Source organism: Pelophylax lessonae, assembly GCF_965119305.1.
Source record: "Pelophylax lessonae genome assembly, chromosome: 8".
NCBI lineage: Eukaryota > Metazoa > Chordata > Amphibia > Anura > Ranidae > Pelophylax > Pelophylax lessonae.
Window position 1 is genome coordinate 129,319,017 of NC_138775.1, and position 17,149 is coordinate 129,336,165.

The 17,149-nt window shown below is 39.1% G+C and overlaps 1 protein-coding gene across 1 annotated transcript in view; it reads left to right on the top strand.

The window, feature by feature from the left end:
• GRIN2B (glutamate ionotropic receptor NMDA type subunit 2B) overlaps window positions 1-17,149 on the top strand; it is a 1,006,559-nt gene that overhangs the window by 212,901 nt on the left and 776,509 nt on the right. The gene's annotated exons all lie outside the window — the stretch shown is intronic.

The window sequence follows — 17,149 nt, forward strand, 5'->3', positions numbered from 1 at the left end:
CACATGACCAGAATGGGGCGGCCTGATTTTTCTTACATGGGTTAGTTAGAATAGGTGTTAGAAGGGGGGTGGGAGCATTTTTAAGAGTAATTTGATTTTGCCTGTAATTCTACTTTAACCACTTCCCACAAACCAACGTACCTGTACATCGACTTGAAGAAGTGGTTGTACTGGGTTGATGCCTGCAGCTGCCCCAGTACCGTTTTTAGAGCCGGCGGTCAGCCGGATGCAGCCACCCAGCCTTGCCTCCCCAGCAAGCGGGAGGGGGTGTCCCCCCTCTCCCACCACCTTCTGCGTCCGCCAGCTGGTTGGAGTCCCAAACAAACCCAGAAACTCATGTCACGACTTCACTTCCTGTTTACTCGGCTGCCAATGGCGGCGATTTAAAAAAAAAAAAACTGTCATTATTCAAAAATGCTGATTTTAGCGTTTTGAATACTTTGAAGTACAGTGGAGTCTTTTAGACCCCAGATTTCTCCATAAAGAGTACCTGTCACTGCCTATTACTGTCACAAAGAATGTTTACATTCCTTTTGACAGCAATAAAAGTGATCACATTTTTTTTTTTAAAAGAGTGTTAAAAATAAAAAATAAAATAAAATAAATAGGAAAAAAAATGTAAAGCGCCCTGCTCCCCATTGAGCTCACGCACGAAAGAAAACGCATACATTCATGCCCGCAAATGAAAACGGTGTTCAAATCACACATGTGAGGTATTTCAGCGATCGTCAGAGCAAGAGCAATAATTCTAGCAAAAGACCTCTATAACTCTAAATTGGTAACTGTTAAAAATGTTTAAAGCTTCTCCTATGTATGTTTTTAAGTATTGTAGTTTGTCACCATTCCACGAGTGTGCACAATTTTAAACCGTAACATGTTAGGTATCTATTTATTCGGCGTGACATCATCTTTCACAATATACAAAAAAATTGGGCTAACTTTATTGTTTAGTTTTTTTTTAATTCAGTGAAATTTATTTTTTCCCCAAAAATTGCGTTTGAAAGACCGCTGCGCAAATACCGCATGACAAAAAAAAATGCAATGACCGCCATTTTATTCTCCAGAGTCTTTGCTAAAAAAAATATATATATATCATTTTTGGGGGTTCTAAGTAATTTTCTGGCAAAAAATCCTGATTTTAACTTGTAAACAACATGTGTCAGAAATGGGCTTGGTCCTTAAGTGATTCATCCTTGCTTATGTTCCTTTTTATGCCATGACTGTTGCCCCAGGTGTCCTGTTTCAGGGTGGCTCCTTTCTCTTGTAGAACCCAATGGAGTCACCCTTGCATGATAGAGTTGTGTCCCTGAAAGCATCAAAAGAAATACACAGTACTCTGTCCACTGTTAGCGTTTAATTTTGTTTAATATCTTCATAAGTGATATTGCAAAAGGCCTCGATGGTAAGGTTTGTCTTTTTGCTGATGACACAAAGATATGTAACAGGGTTGATGTTCCTGGAGGGAAACGCAAAATGGAAAAGGATTTAGGAAAACTAGAAGAATGGTCAGAACTCTGGCAACAGAAATTTAATGTGGATAAGTGCAAGATAATGCACCTGGGCGTAAAAACCCAAGGGCAGAATATAGAATATTTGACACAGTCCTGACCTCAGTTTCTGAGGAAAGGGATTTAGGAGTAATTATTTCAGAAGACTTACAGGTGGGAAGACAATGTAATAGAGCAGCACAAAATGCCAGCAGAATGTGCTTGGATGTATAGGGAGAGGTATAAGCAGTAGAAAGAGAGAAGTGCTTATGCCGCTGTACAGAACACTGGTGAGACCTCCCTTGGAGTATTGTGCGCAGTACTGGAGGCCATATCTCCAGAAGTATATAGATACTCTAGAGAGAGTTCAGAGAAGAGCTACTAAACTAGTACATGGATTGCAGGAAAAAACTTACCAGGAAAGGTTAAAGGACCTTAACATGTATAGCTTGGAAGAAAGAAGAGACAGAGGGGATATGATAGAAACTTTTAAATACATAAAGGGAATCAACTCGGTAAAGGAGGAGAGCATATTTAAAAGAAGAAAAACTACCACAAGAGGACACAGTTTTAAATTAGAGGGGCAAAGGTTTAAAAGTAATATGAGGAAGTATTACTTTACTGAGAGAGTAGTGGATGGATGGAATAACCTTCCTGCAGAAGTGGTAGCTGCAACTACAGTGAAGGAGTTTAAGCATGCATGGGATAGGCATAAGGCTATCCTTCATATAAGATAGGGCCAGGGACTATTCATAGGATTCAGATATATTGGGCAGACTAGATGGGCCAAATGGTTCTTATCTGCCGACACATTCTATGTTTCTATGTTTCTATGTTAACTTATTCTTGTGCAGACCGGAAATCCAGGGAAGCAGCTCTAAGAGAGCAGGAGTCTGCAGCATTGAGAGTTGTAAACTGCAAGTGCTTTGGTAATAATTTTACCAAATAGTTTATTGGGCAATGTTTATTTTATTGTGCTCAAATTGTTAAGCTAAAAAATGCTGAGGGTTTAGGTGAAGTCCATCTAGTTTTAGGTTCAGTGCGAAGTTTGGATCATGTCCAGACACATCCTTACTGCTAATTATCCTAGGCACATTTATATTTCCATATGGCAAGGTTTTACAAGCTGAGACCAGCATATTATTTTGCAAAATGAAATTACAATTTGTTAAATACCAAATATGATAAAGATCTTATGTACATTTTTCTTAGGTGGTCTAAAGTGTCTGATTAGCCTTCTGGACCTTGTAATATAGGTGCATTTGATTGATGTCTTATACATTAGTGTGTCCAATTTATAGGAGTTTAAGGAAAGACTAACCCTACCGTATTATAGTAATAATAACTGTGTAGTTAAGCTGTAGGGCAGTAAAGGAAAAATTAACCCTACCGTAATATCATAATAGAGGTATATTCCATTAGCTGCTCTCATACATTTAAAACCTGGCCATTTATGACAGGGCCACATTAGAAGTTATTTAAAGACCCTTTGGCTAGTTAGTGTTTACGTTGCCTTGCATACCTTCTAAATGAGGGTAATTTTTCTCTACTACAATAAAGCAAACCTTTACACCAAAAAAGCACTTTAACCTGGCAGAACATCGTCAGAAGACTGGCTGCAAGAAGTAAAAAAAACAGTTATGTGAAACCTTTACCTAGCCTTTGGGTATTGATTCAAAATGAAATGTCTTTAAAAGGTGTAAACATTTTTGATAGGATAGTCCATCTGCGGTCCTGGTTGCAATAGATAAAGCCCTCCTCGCCTGCTTATATACCTGAGTTTGACAGTGACAGCCTCCATTAATGTTTGTATCCCTCACCGTTGGCTATGCCTTTGCAATCAACCCTCGTAGACTTCTTTAGGGTAATTTACCAGTCATCTCCTTTCACAGAAGACCCAATACTGATCTCATGAGGATGCAAAAAACAGAGGGAGCCATGACTATCCTAGACAGGTAAGTAGGCATCTGAGGGGTAGTCAGGATGTCTAGACAGGGTTGGTAGATGTCTGAATGTACACTTACTCTTTAATAAAGTTAGAAATTCACCACTAGGATTGTTACATGATTTACCTACATTAAAAATTACATTGGGGTTAAAAACTATGGCTCTGGGTCAAAACATGTGAGGTTGGAATTGGGAAACATGTTTTAGTTGTCATATGAAATGAATTACATCTGATAACGATGGTGTTGTGAAAAACATTTGTAGTGTGATAGTGTGTCAGAAAACTAGTATTTCAGAACAAGCTCTGAACAGGAAAGATAATTTGCATAAAAAGAAAAGAGTGAAGAAGAACTTCATTTTTTTTTAAAAAATATTTTATTTGCATATCATACAAAATCAGTTGTTAATTGCAACATCAATTTTTTCAGCTGATCATAATTCATTGTTAAAAGGAAAGAGGGATTGTGGTACATAATTTGTCCTCCAAATGTTTTCTTTTTTTTTTTATTGATGCTGCAAACCAGTTTCTAGAATATTTTGCTACACAGCACATATAAAATTCACTAAAAGCTCATATCGAAATTGTCTTAGCTCCCATATCTAACATGCCCTAGAAAAGGCAGTGTTTATTGCCTTATATGAACTTATACTAATAAAAAATACTGAGAATTCAGTGTAAAGAAAGGATACTTTTCACTGGCCACAAGCCTTAAATAGGAGCAGATACTAAAATCCCCCTCCCCATATAGCATTCGGGAAGATCTACTGTGTAGGACACAGAAAAAGTTGCTAAAAATTAAATCTAGAAAATAGAAAGATAGCAGTGGTAAGTTAAACATACAAACATACAAAATAAAATAGATAGTAAATAAATCCAGCATACAGAACAAGAAAAATGGTACTTTGCAGCAACTATGGAGGATGAGAACAGATAGGATAACACAGAGCAAAAAAGGATATTAAATAACAGTGGGTACTGAGATTAAACCCAGCATAAAAAATAAGAAAGAGGTGGTGTGCTGTCTATAAAGGTACACTATGTTTTATACACTATGGGAATGTGTAGCTTTTGTAGTAATATTGATATGCTCCTAAACTACGAAAATAAGAGACATTTGTGTCTAGTTAAAATTGTGTACCCTGTCTTATCCTAGCTGTAAATCATGATTAAGAATACATCATTATTTTTCTCTGCTTTTTCTGACTCTGAGCCTGGGAAGCCCTACTTTTAAATGTCAGGATAGCAATCCCTTAACTGAAGTTTGATAAATATTAGCTGACCAACAAGACAATTAATGTCTGAAACTGAAGGAAATTCATAGTTTGTAATAGTCAAGCCCAAGTACATATGAGATGCTATGGTAAGACCTTAACACAGTGGTTTTCAAGTCCGGTCCTTGGAACCCACTAACAGGCCAGATTTTAAGTATTACCTTGGGGAGATGCAGACTAGAATACTGCAATCACTGAGCAGCAAATGAGATCACCTGTGATGTAATTTAGTTATCTTGCAAACCTGGCCTGTTGGTGGGTCTCGAGGACCGGAGTTGAGAACCACTGCCTTTCCCTAAAAAGTTTGTTCCTTATGCTAGGGTCATCACCAGTACAGTATTTGTACATTGATATCATATCCCCCCTCAATCGTCTCTTCTCCAGAGAGAATAAGTTCAGTGCTTGTAGTCTTTCCTCATAGCTGATGTCCTCCATTCCCCTAATTATTTTTGTTGCCCTTCTCTGGACTCTCTCCAGTTTCAGCACATACTTCCTGAGTACCGGTGCCCAGAACTGGACAGCATACTCCAGATGTGGCCGGACCAGAGTCTTGTAGAGTGGGAGAATAATCTTTTTATTTCTGGAGTGAATACCCTTTTTTATACATGCCAGTATGCTGCTGGCTTTGCTTGCAGCCACTTGGCATTGCATGCCAGTGCCAAGCCTGTTGTCCACTAGGGATGATCGAATGTTTTTTTTTGCCCAAAAAGTTCGGAATTCGGCAACCAGAACCGACCAAAATGCAATGGGACAGGAAATGGGCTTTAAAAGCCCATGACTGGACCAGAACCATTAGCAAAAGCCAATCGAGGGGGCAGGAGAATGCTAGGAATGTGATTGGAGTGACTAGGGGGTCCATAGGCCAATCATTAGTGAATACGCCCCCCAGTATATAAGATAGCCCCCGCCAAATTCCTAGCATTGTTATACAGGGACATGGAAGAGAGTGGAAGCAGTTCGTGGACTTTTTTGGGGTTTTTGGAGGCAGGCAAAACATCTGAACTTGTGTATACGGGTATATATACACACATACTTATACGTATATCTACACCTAGACATATATAGGTGTAATAGTAGCAGAAATATATGCTTGCGCTAATGAAATCATTTACACCAATATAGTTACGCTCCTATCACACCTATATATGTCTAAGTGTAAAATACATATAAGTATGAGTGTATATATACCACTATACACAAGTTCAAATGTTTTGCCTGCCTCCAAAAACACCCAAAAAATGCCTGCAACAACACACCTGGGTGTTTTTTTTTTGGCGCTAGTGTTTTTTTGGGCATTTTTTTGGGTTCTTTGGAGGCAGGCAAAACATCTGAACTTGTGTATAGTGGTATATATACACACATATTTCATTAGCGCAGCATATATTTCTGCTACTATCACACCTATATGTGTCTAGGTGTATATATACATATAAGTATGTGTGTATATATACCCGTATACACAAGTTCAGATCTTTTGCCTGCCTGAAAAGACCCCAAAAAATGCCCAAAAAAACGCTTGCTACTAAACCGGCAAGGTGTGAAAAGAGAGAACCCACTAACCTGTTCTATAAGTGACAAAATACAAACAATCTTTTTTTTATGGTTCTGGACATGCTACAGAGCTGAAACTTCACAGGTACACTTTTTTTTTGTTTTAATTTTTTTTTTTTTTTTTTCAATAATTGGCTCTCTATCAAGAATGACATTTTTTAAGAACTTTTTTTTGTGTGATTAATAGTCCTTGGGGTATGACCCAGAACCCTAGGCAATTTTTAGGGGCATTTATTGGGTTTTAGGGATTCAAAATGGTGTTTTTTGATTAGTTTGGGTCCCATTGATTTCAAAGGGGTTCTGAAATCCGGGCCGAACTTTTGGGAGGTTCGGGTGTTCTGGTCGAACCAAACTTTTCAAAAGTTCGATCATCCCTATCCATCAGTACCCCCAGGTCCTTTTCCATCCTAGACTAACCAGAGGTTCCCCCCCCCCCCCCCAGTGAGTAGCTTGCTTTCGTGTTTCTGATGCCCCAGTGCTTTACTTTACATTTTTCAACATTAAACCTCATCTGCCATGTAGTTGCCCACCCCATTATTTTGTTCAGGTCCGCTTGTAAGGTTTCCACATCCTGCATCGAAGATATTGGCATGCTTAGTTTAGTATCATCCGCAGATACTGAGATATCCCCTCATCTAGATAATTTATGAATAAATTAAACAGGATTGGTCCCAGGACAGAACCTTGGGGGACCCCACTTTCCACACCCGCCCAATCTGAGTACTCCCCATTTATCACCACCCTCTGGACTCTCCCCTGGAGCTAGTTCTCTATCCAGGTACCTACATTCCTTATTTTGTACAGTAAGCGTTTGTGGGGAACGGTGTCAAAGGCCTTTGCAAAGTCCAGATATACCACATTCACAGGTTTACCTTTATCTAGGTGGCAGCTCACTTCATCATAGAAGGTTAATAGATTGGTTTGGCAAGAACCATTTTCATGAATCTGTTCACACAAGGTTCCCAAAAATGTCAATAATTTTTTTTTTTTTTTTAACGAGAGATGGTCTTAAATTCCTCTCAGCTACTGAGTAAGTCATATTAGCAGCCAAAGAAAATGCTTGGTGAAAATTCTATAATTTACTAAATACAAGTGTTAAATATGTTTCCAGCCAGAGTTATATGTCTTATGATGCAGTATAATGCATTTGCCCATTATTATGGAATAGTGGAAGAACAAATGATATTGTAAGGTAACTCCAGAGGATTTACCCAGGAATTTGCCAAGTGTATGTGTATTTTGTTTGTGTGTGTGTGTGTGTGTGTGTGTATATGTGTTTTTGATCCATCAAATGCTATTTGATCTTCTTGAAGTTGGAATGCTAAGAATATGCATGCATCATACATACTAGGGGGAGTAGAACTGGGGGAATCCATAGCGGAGAAGGATCTCGGTGTTCTGGTAGATCCTAAGCTTAATAATAGCATGCAATGCCAAGCTGCGGTTTCCAAAGCAAGCAAAGTTCTTTCTTGTATTAAGAGAGGTATGGACTCCAGAGAGAGAGAGAGATATAATTTTGCCCCTGTACAAGTTATTAGTAAGACCTCATCTGGAATATGCAGTTAAGTTTTGGGAACCAGTTCCTAAAAAGGATATTGGGGAACTGGAGAAAGTGCAGAGAAGGGCAACCAAACTGAAAAGAGGCATGGAGGAGCTCAGCTATGAGGAAAGATTAGAGGAACTAAATTGATTCTCTCTTGAGAAGAGGAGATTAAGAGGGGAAATGATCAACATGTATAAATACATAAGGGGTCCATATAGTGAACTTGGTGTTGAGTTAATTACTTTAAGGTCAACACAGAGGACAAGGGGGCACTCTTTACACCTAGAAGAAAACAGATTTCGTCCCCAAATACAGAAAGGTTTTTTCACCGTAAGTAAGTGTGGAATAGACTCCCTCCAGAGGTGGTTCTGGCTAGCTCACTAGATTGCTTTAAAAAAGGCCTGGATTCTTTCCTGGGTGTACATAATATAAATAGGTACTAATCTTTATAGGTAAAGTTGATCCAGGGAATATCTGATTGTCTCTCATGGGATCATTAACGAATTTTATTCCCCTGCTGTAGCAAATTGGATCATGCTTTGCTGGGGTTTTTCGCCTTCCTCTGGATCAACTGCGGGAATAGGATTGTGTATATGGGATTGTAAGGTTGGGTTTTCTTTACTGTTTTTTTTTTTTGTTTTTATTGGTTGAGCCAGATCTATTTGTGTCTTTTTTCAACCTGACTAACTATGTAACTATGTAACCCTGAATGAGACTACTACCAAACTAGATTTCTGTGCTTTAGGCAACTTGTTAGAGGAGGGGCAGATATTTTCCCACCCATCGTATTTAGAGAGATATCTACTTGTATATGGGCACAAAAACATCCACGTATTCCTATTAGAAACGAGAACTCTATTTAAAATAACAACAGTGTTACATTATTCTGCCTTTCAAGATTTGAATTCCGATTAGTGAAGTCTTTCTTTAGCTCAGTAAAGTACAGAGGACCAAGTGTACACATTGCTATGAAAAATACTGGTTTATACATTTTGGACAATGAAATGGAAGCTTTTCACCTTCTAGTACATCACACATTCCATAACTACTCAAACACAACATTACACTGCATTTCTAGCAAGGACCTATATTAATATAGTGAAACTATATTATTTAAAGAATGGAATGAAACTTACTATGTGTACAGTAGGTCTTGTTCAGATAATAGTACTTAGCTGAATTGTGTCTGAAGTATTTTATTTTCTTGGTAAACTCCCTTAATTAATTTAAATACATCAATACAGACCAGGAGAAATGGCTGCTGCAGTTAAATCTGTTTGTGGAAGTGAATACTAATGAGTCTTGACCATACAGTGTCAATAAATGGCTGTAATAAAATGGAAAGAAGATTTGAATGAATAAATAAATGAAGATTAGAGCCCAGCTGTGCGTGCAACAGGTTGGGAAAAAAAATTATCCTGAACCGAGTTAAACTAGAACTCCATTCAGAAAAATAATGATTTATAAACATGAACAAAATGTCAAGTTGTGAGCACCTGGTGTTTTTTTTTTCCTGATATTAGGATATTGTAGTATCCTTTGTTGAAGTTCGCAGTGCAAAATCCTCTCTTCTTGCGCAGGACACTTTCTTAAGTTCTAGTTTCCAACACTTGTGCAAAATTAACATTTAACATATTTATATTTTTCAATGATAAACATCAATTCTTTGTAAAGACCCACCATGTCTGCTCCTCCAATGCTCTGGGGTTTAGAATCCAATTTAATATGCATACGTTGATGCTAAAATGTATATAGAGGGCCATTTTAATCATTGATTGTTGTTTATTTTCTTTAAACACTGTAATTAGGCTTGGGTTAAGAGGAAAGCAAAAAAGTATGCCAGGAGGATGGGGGTGGTACATACTACCCATAGGCCAGTAGTAAACTTTCTCTGCATTCTGCCACCTTTTTTCAGTAGTAACTTGGCTCCATGTCTCCTGATAAAATAGTCCGGTAGGTGTCTTCTTGGCCACACTTGTGTTTTTTTAATTTGACACCCTATATTCCCCCAAGCTCCTCAGACCTTTCTAAACCAGTACTTTATTACTGTGCTCCCCAGTCAGAAGCCAGGGCTGAAATCACACTGTGTTCAAACAACAGACTAGCTTGTCAGTAATATAATTTTCCACAGACGAAGTGCCGAAGGTGGCCTGAAATCTTATAAATGTTTCCAGTTGCAAAAGAAAAGGTAAACATATCAGAGAGAAAGTTTAGAGGGTGCCAGGGCAAGTGAGGGGCTGTAATGTACCTGAAAGCACCTGTGAGTTCTATCACTTCCTTCACGATGTCACTTTGTCATTTTCTAAACAAAAAACAAAGGATTACTATAAGGATGTCCATGAACTGTTATTTTTAGATTTGACACTCAAGAAGTAAAATACAATAAGTAATAAAAAAAATTTGATGGGACACACATTGGCAGCAGTGGTTGACTTTCCAGCATGTTTAATAAACTTTTGTGGGAGTTTTTCTACCTTCCTGTAGAACACCAAAATATACTTATTAGGGTATAAGACATAAGAGTTTACAATCTACTAGGGTATTAGAGAGTAATAATGGCATGCGATGCCAAGGCGTGGTTTCCAAAACAAGCAAAATCCTTTCTTGTATTAAAATAGGTATGGACTGCAGAGAGAGAGAGATATCATTTTGCCCCTGTACAAATCATTAGTAAGACCTTATCTGGAATATGCAGTTCAGTTTTGGGCACGCGTTCACAAAAAGGATATCAGGGAACCGGAGAAAGTGCAGGGAATGGCAACCAAACTGTTAAGAGGCATGGAAGAGCTCATCTATGAGGAAAGATTAGCTGAACTGAATGTATTCTATCTTGAGAAGAGGAGATTAAAGGGGAATATGATCAACATGTATAAATACATAAGTAGTCCATATAGTGAACTCGGTGTAAAGTTATACACCTTAACCACTTACCGCAAAGTGACGTAGGGCTACATCGGCAAAGTTTGCAGTGTTATACCGGGATGATGCCTCTAGCTAGAGACACCATCCCGGTACCGTGGTTTACAGCCGACGGTCGGCTTTCCGTCAGTAACGACCGATGGGGCTCGGGAGCCGCTCGATCGTTACCCGGGTGAGCGGGAGGGGACGCCCCCTCCCGCCGCCTTCCGTGACTTTGAATGGGCCTCCCGTCTCACCGGGAGACCCGAGCACCCAGCCGGCACGTCCGCCGGCTGGATGGAGTCCCGATCAAAGCCGGAAACGGCTTTGATCGGGTCTCCGGTGACGTAACCCGGAGGCGGTGTCCATGACGTGGCTTCCGGGTTACTCTGCTGCAAAAGGCGGCAGATTTAAAAAACGGCTGTATGCAAAATACATGAAAGTGTAGTGGAGGGGTCGAGGGTCTTTTAGACCCTCGATCCCTCCATAAAGAGTACCTGTCACTGCATATTGGTGTCACAAGGGATGTTTACATTGCTTGTGACAGCAATAAAAGTGATCAGATTTTTTTTTTTTTTAAACCTGTAATAAAGTAAAAAAAAATAAATAAATAGGAAAAAAAAAAAATTTTAGCCGCCCCCGTCACCGTTAGCTCACGCACGAAAAAAAAAACGTATACGGAAGTCGAGCCGCGAATGAAATCGCTGTTCAAACCACACATGTGAGGTATCGCCACGATCGACAGAGTGTGAACAATAATTAAAGAAAAAGAGCTACACTCTAAACTGGTAACCGTTAAAAAAATTGAAAGCGTCGCCTATTGCGATCTCTTTTGACCGTAGTTTGTCGCCATCCCACGGGTGTGTGCAATTTTAAACCGTAACATGTTGGGTATCTATTTACTCGGCGTGACATCATCTTTCGCAATATACAAAAAAATGGGCTAACTTTACTGTTTAGTATTTTTTAAATGCAGTGAAATGTGATTTTTCAAAATTTTTCCCAAAAAATGGCATTTTAAAGACCGCTGCACAAATACCGCGTGACAAAAAATATTGCAATGACCGACATTTTATTCTCCAGAGTCTTTGCTAAAAATATATATATAATGTTTGGGGGTTCTAAGTAGTTTTCTAGGAAAAAATACTGATTTTAACTTGTAAACAAAAAGTGTCCGAAATAGGGCTGGGGCTTAAGGGGTTAAGGTCATCACAGAGGAAAAAAGGGCACTCTTTATGTCTGGAAGAAAAGAGATATAGGGGTTGATTTATTAAAGGCAAATAGACTGTGCACTTTGCAAAGGGCATTTGCACTCTGCAAGTGCAGTTGCTCCAGATCTTAGTAAATGAGGTAAAGCTTAACTTTACAAAGAATGTCCATTCACATGCATGGAAAATAAAAAAAAAACAGCATTTTTGCTTGCACATGATTTAAAGATGGAAGTCAGCAGAGCTCTCCCTCATTTACTAAGCTCTGGAGCAATTGCACTTGATGAATGCAACTGCACTTTTCAAAGTGCACAATCTATTTGCCTTTAGTAAATCAACCCCAAATTCTCCAAATACACTGGAGAAAATTGGATCATACTTTATTTGGGTCTTTTTGCCTTTCACTGAATCAACTGTGGGTATAGTAATAGTAATAGTGTATGTGGTGGTTTTCTGTATGTGTGTGTTTATGTTGATTGAGCTGAATGGACTAGTGTTTTTTCAACCAGATTAACTATGTAACTATGTATAACAGAAGAGCTTACAGTAATTTATAGCTTTAGGGCATAATACAGAAGAACTTACAGTCTATTGAGATCATTAAAAGCAATGTGCAAGCCAGGAGAAATTAAAGTCCGTTGGGTTATATTGTGCAAAATGTGGGATAACATATACAGTAGTCTGTTAGAGTATTAGGTAGAGAAAGTGGGGAAGTTTAAAGTCTGCTTTACACAAGGAAGAAAATTGTGAATTCTGTTATAAAGAGGAGATACAGAAGGATTGACAAATGACTGCTTATAAGGGTGTATGTGAGAGGGGAAAAAGGAGGAAGGAATCAATCCTATTATGAAAACGGACAGAGAAGATTGTTTCTGTTTTACTAACTTAGTATTTACTGGGATACACAATACCTGTGTGTGTTTTTTTGGGAAGATGGAGGGAGGGTAGTTGTCTTGTCAACCTGTCCTTGATGGCATCCTGTTTGGCACTGAAAATACTAGCTGAATGCCTTTGTAAACCAAACTCCGATTTATTAGTTCTGTTTTAAAATACTGCATTTTCTGGCGTATAAGACTACTTTTGAACCTCAAAAAAATCCCCCAAAAATGGGGGGTCGTCTTATACGCAGAGCATAATATCTCCAAGATAACCTAAGTATAAGTATTACTGGTAGATGTAATCTCTCAAGACGCTGGCTGTGTGGGAATCCTGTACCAGTATACAGTATGTACCGTAGCTCAGGCTACATACAGTGTACCACGCTGAGCCAATCAGGAAGAGCGATGTATTCTATTATTGAATGCAAAGCCTGCTCGGATTGGCGGAGTAACATCCGCCCGCCTTTCTAAATCTGCCAATTCGAGGAGGCTTTTCATTCAATAATAGAACACATCGCTCACTGTGATTGGCTCAGCGTGGTACACTGTATGTAGCCGAAGCTACGGTACATACGGTATACCGGTAAAGGATTCCCACACAGCCAGCGTTTTGAGATTACATCTACTGGTAATACTTATACTTAGGGTACCTTGGAGATATTATGAGAGATTACATGTATTACAGTACTTGGGGTACCTTGGAGATCTATGAGAAATCTGACGTTTTTCAATGGTGTTGCCTTGCTTCGGAAGGGTGGTAGTCCAATACGGCGAGTTTATGTTTTAACTTGAAAATTATGGGGGTCATCTTATACGCCCAGTCGTCTTATACGCCGGAAAATACGGGTATTTTTTCTTTTCTCTTATAACATAAGATGAGCAGTGCCAGATTGATGGCTGTTTTTTTACCTTGTTGTTCTTGATGAAAGCAGTGTTAAAAATGAAGGGACTTATTCATAAAGTCCCGGTATGGTGCCCCACTTTACTATGGTATTAAAATAGAAATCCTCCAGCCATTTATAAAACACAACTTTTTGCTTGCTCTGCATTTGCTTCAGGACCCTGAATTAAAAAAAAAAAAAATGATGTGGAAATCTGTCACGTGACCTCCTGTTTTATATAGGCCTTAAAGGTTTGCTTTTTCATACAGTAAAGAAACTTTGTGAATAAGATGTTAATTTCAGTAGCACACCTTTTTTACCCAAGATTTAATTTAAAAAAATGTGCAAATTATCTTGAAAACATTGTTTAACCACTTCTGGACTGGAAGGTTTGCCCCTTTAATGACTAGGCCATTTTTTGCGATTCGGCACTTAGTTAATTAAACTGAAAATCGTGTGGTCATGCAACACTGCACCCAAATGCAATTGATGTATTTTTTCCCCACAAATAGAGCTTTCTTTTGGTGGTATTTGATCACCTCTGCAATTTTTTTTTTTTTTGCGCTATAAACAAAAAAGTGCGACAATTATAAATAAAAACAATATTTTTCACTTTCTGCTATATAACATTCCCAACAAAAAAAATATTAAAAATGTACATTTTTTCAACATTTTAGGCCAATTTGCATTCTGCTTCATATTTTTGGTTCAAAAAAATCCCAATAAGTGTATATTGCTTGGTTTGCGCAAAAGTTATCACATCTACAAACTAGGGTAAAGATTTATGTCTTTTTAATTAATTAATTAATTTTTTTATTAGTAATAGCGATTTTAGCGGGACTGCGACATTGCGGTGGACAGATCAAACACCTAACTGGCATTTTTGACACTTTTGGGGGGACCAGTGACATTACTACAGTAATCAGTGCTAAAAAAATGCACTGTTACTGTAATAATGACACTGGCAGGGGAGGGGTTAACACTAGAGGCGGTCAAAGGGTTAAATGGGGGTGCTTTCTGTGTGGGGGATGGGCTTATGGAATGAACACAGGGACCTGTGTCCCTAAATAGGAGGAACACAGGAACCTTGTGTTCATTGCTGACAGAACAGCGGTCTGCCGTGTTTACAACAGCAGTCCGCTGTTATGATTCCACGGGAAGTGCTTGCGTGTTCTGAAGATCAGCTTCCCCCTGGCGAATAGGCGCACGCGCACCCACGAAGCGATGTAAGACCTGCCGCAGTATATATACGGTGGCTGGTTGGCAAGTGGATAATAGACCTGCTAATGTGCACCATTTAATCAAGTCCTCTAAAATATCCCAACATTCTACACAGGAGGATAAACTTTTTTTCTAGGTCTGGTTTTTGGTACTACCAGAATGCCTGGAAAATTATTTAAAAAACTTCTCAGTCCCCTCAAGCAAGTATCCAAGTTGAGTTATTTTTAAAGACACTGATAAATAAACAGCAAGTGATTACTAAAGGTTCTCAGGGTGCACACTTACAGCATTGGCTTCATTAATATAAAATGTTTTATAGCTTAATGCATACTTACAATCTAAAAAAAACACTGACTGTATAGTTTAGTTCAGTTTATCAAAATGAAAGCATATTTTTATTTAGTATGCTAGAAGTTTGCTTACTGGAAATGTAATTTTTCACAGTCAATAAGACTGATTATGTACAAGAACAAACATTGCAGGCACCCAGGAACTCGAGCATTCAGTCCTGTTCCTCACAGTGCCTTGTGTTAAGAAGTGGGAGGCAATGGTGTATAAAACTGGCTTCCATTCTTTCTGCATGCCTGCTATAAGAGAAAGGAACAAGTGGAGACAGAATATAAAGCATACTCCTGCAGTTTCCTGTGTAGAGAGTAGGAGGGAATAAAGTGGATTGCAATAAAAATGTCAAGGTTAATGAACACATGTGTAGTGTATTCACTCACTCCATATAGAGTAATAATGCACATTGTGCTTACATAATTATGATTGCTCTAAAACTAAAACTGGCGGTGCAATTCATTTTATCTATGGTTCTTTAATGATTATATTTATTGCAGTTAAAAATATTTCATGGTGTTAGGTTACTATTCAGTGGTACTTATCTACCAATGTTTAAAAACAGATATGTGTAGAAGAATGTTATTTATGGTCTTTAATTAACAATGTCACGCATTTACATTGACATGAATGTAAAGTTTTTAGTTCATCCAAGTTCTTGATTACCCTAACAGTAGAACAAAAAACTTGAGTACTTGATTGCAAGCTTTCATTAACATAGGAACAGGGAAAGCCTACACTCCATGACAACACAACACATCTGGACAAGGGATCTGCCCACCTAGAAAGTGTGCACATTATAGATCGACCGATTATTGGCAAAGCCGATATATCGAGGGCCGATATGCACTTTCCCCCGATATATCAGAATCGGTCCCTGAGGTTACCGATATTGCCAATATTTCGGGAAAGTGCTGTATCGGAGTGATGTCTGCAGTTAGAGGCATCACCTCGGTACCGGCGTCCATAGCAGAAGGTCGGCTGTCTTGTAATGACAACCGATGCTGCTGAGAACGGGAGGGGGATGCCCCCCCTCCCGCCCCCTTCCACGGCTCGCCCGGGTCTCCTGTCCCACCGGGAGACCTGGGCAACCATCCTGCATGGCCGCCGAAGAGAAGACCCGATCAAAACCACATTCAGCTCTGATCGGGTCTCCATGCAAAAACCCAGAAGTGACATCACTTCCGGGTACTCGTGCCAAATTAAAAAAAATGACAGCATTCAAAACAGCCAAACTTGGCATTTTGAATGATTTTAAGTGCAGAGGAGGGGTTTGGGGTCTTTTAGACCCCCAGATCCCTCCACAAGAGTACCTGTAAAAACAAAACAAAAAAAATGAATGTAAATAAACAAAAATATCAGACAATATCGGCCGATACCGATATGCGATGACCAAAATATCGGTATCGGCAATAAAAAAACGATATTGGTCGATCACTAGTGCACATATGTTTCACGTTCCTTAAAGAGATTATAAAGTGATTCTAAAGGATATTTTTAAAAATAACAATCATGTTATACTTACCTGCTCTGTGCAATAGACCTCCTCTTCTGGGGTCCCCCACCAGTGTTTCTAGCTCCTCCCAGCTCCAGAGTGCCCACATAGCAAGCCGCTTGCTATAGGGGCACTTGTGCAGGCTTGCTCCCGAGCTATGCTCTGTGTGTCCGTTGGCACGCAGAGTGCCGCTCAGCCCCACCCCCTGCTCTCTCCTTACTGGCAGTGATTGACAGCAGATAGAGCCAATGGCTCCCCCTGCTGCCTCTTTGTCCAGTTAAGAGAGAGAGAGCCAAGAGAGCCGCTGCTCTTGGGCACAGCAATGAACTGGCTTAGGTAAGGGGGGAAGGGAACCGCACAGAGAAGGTTTTTTTTTGCCTTAATGCAGATAATGCATTAAAGTAAAAAAACTTTTACCTTTAAAACCAC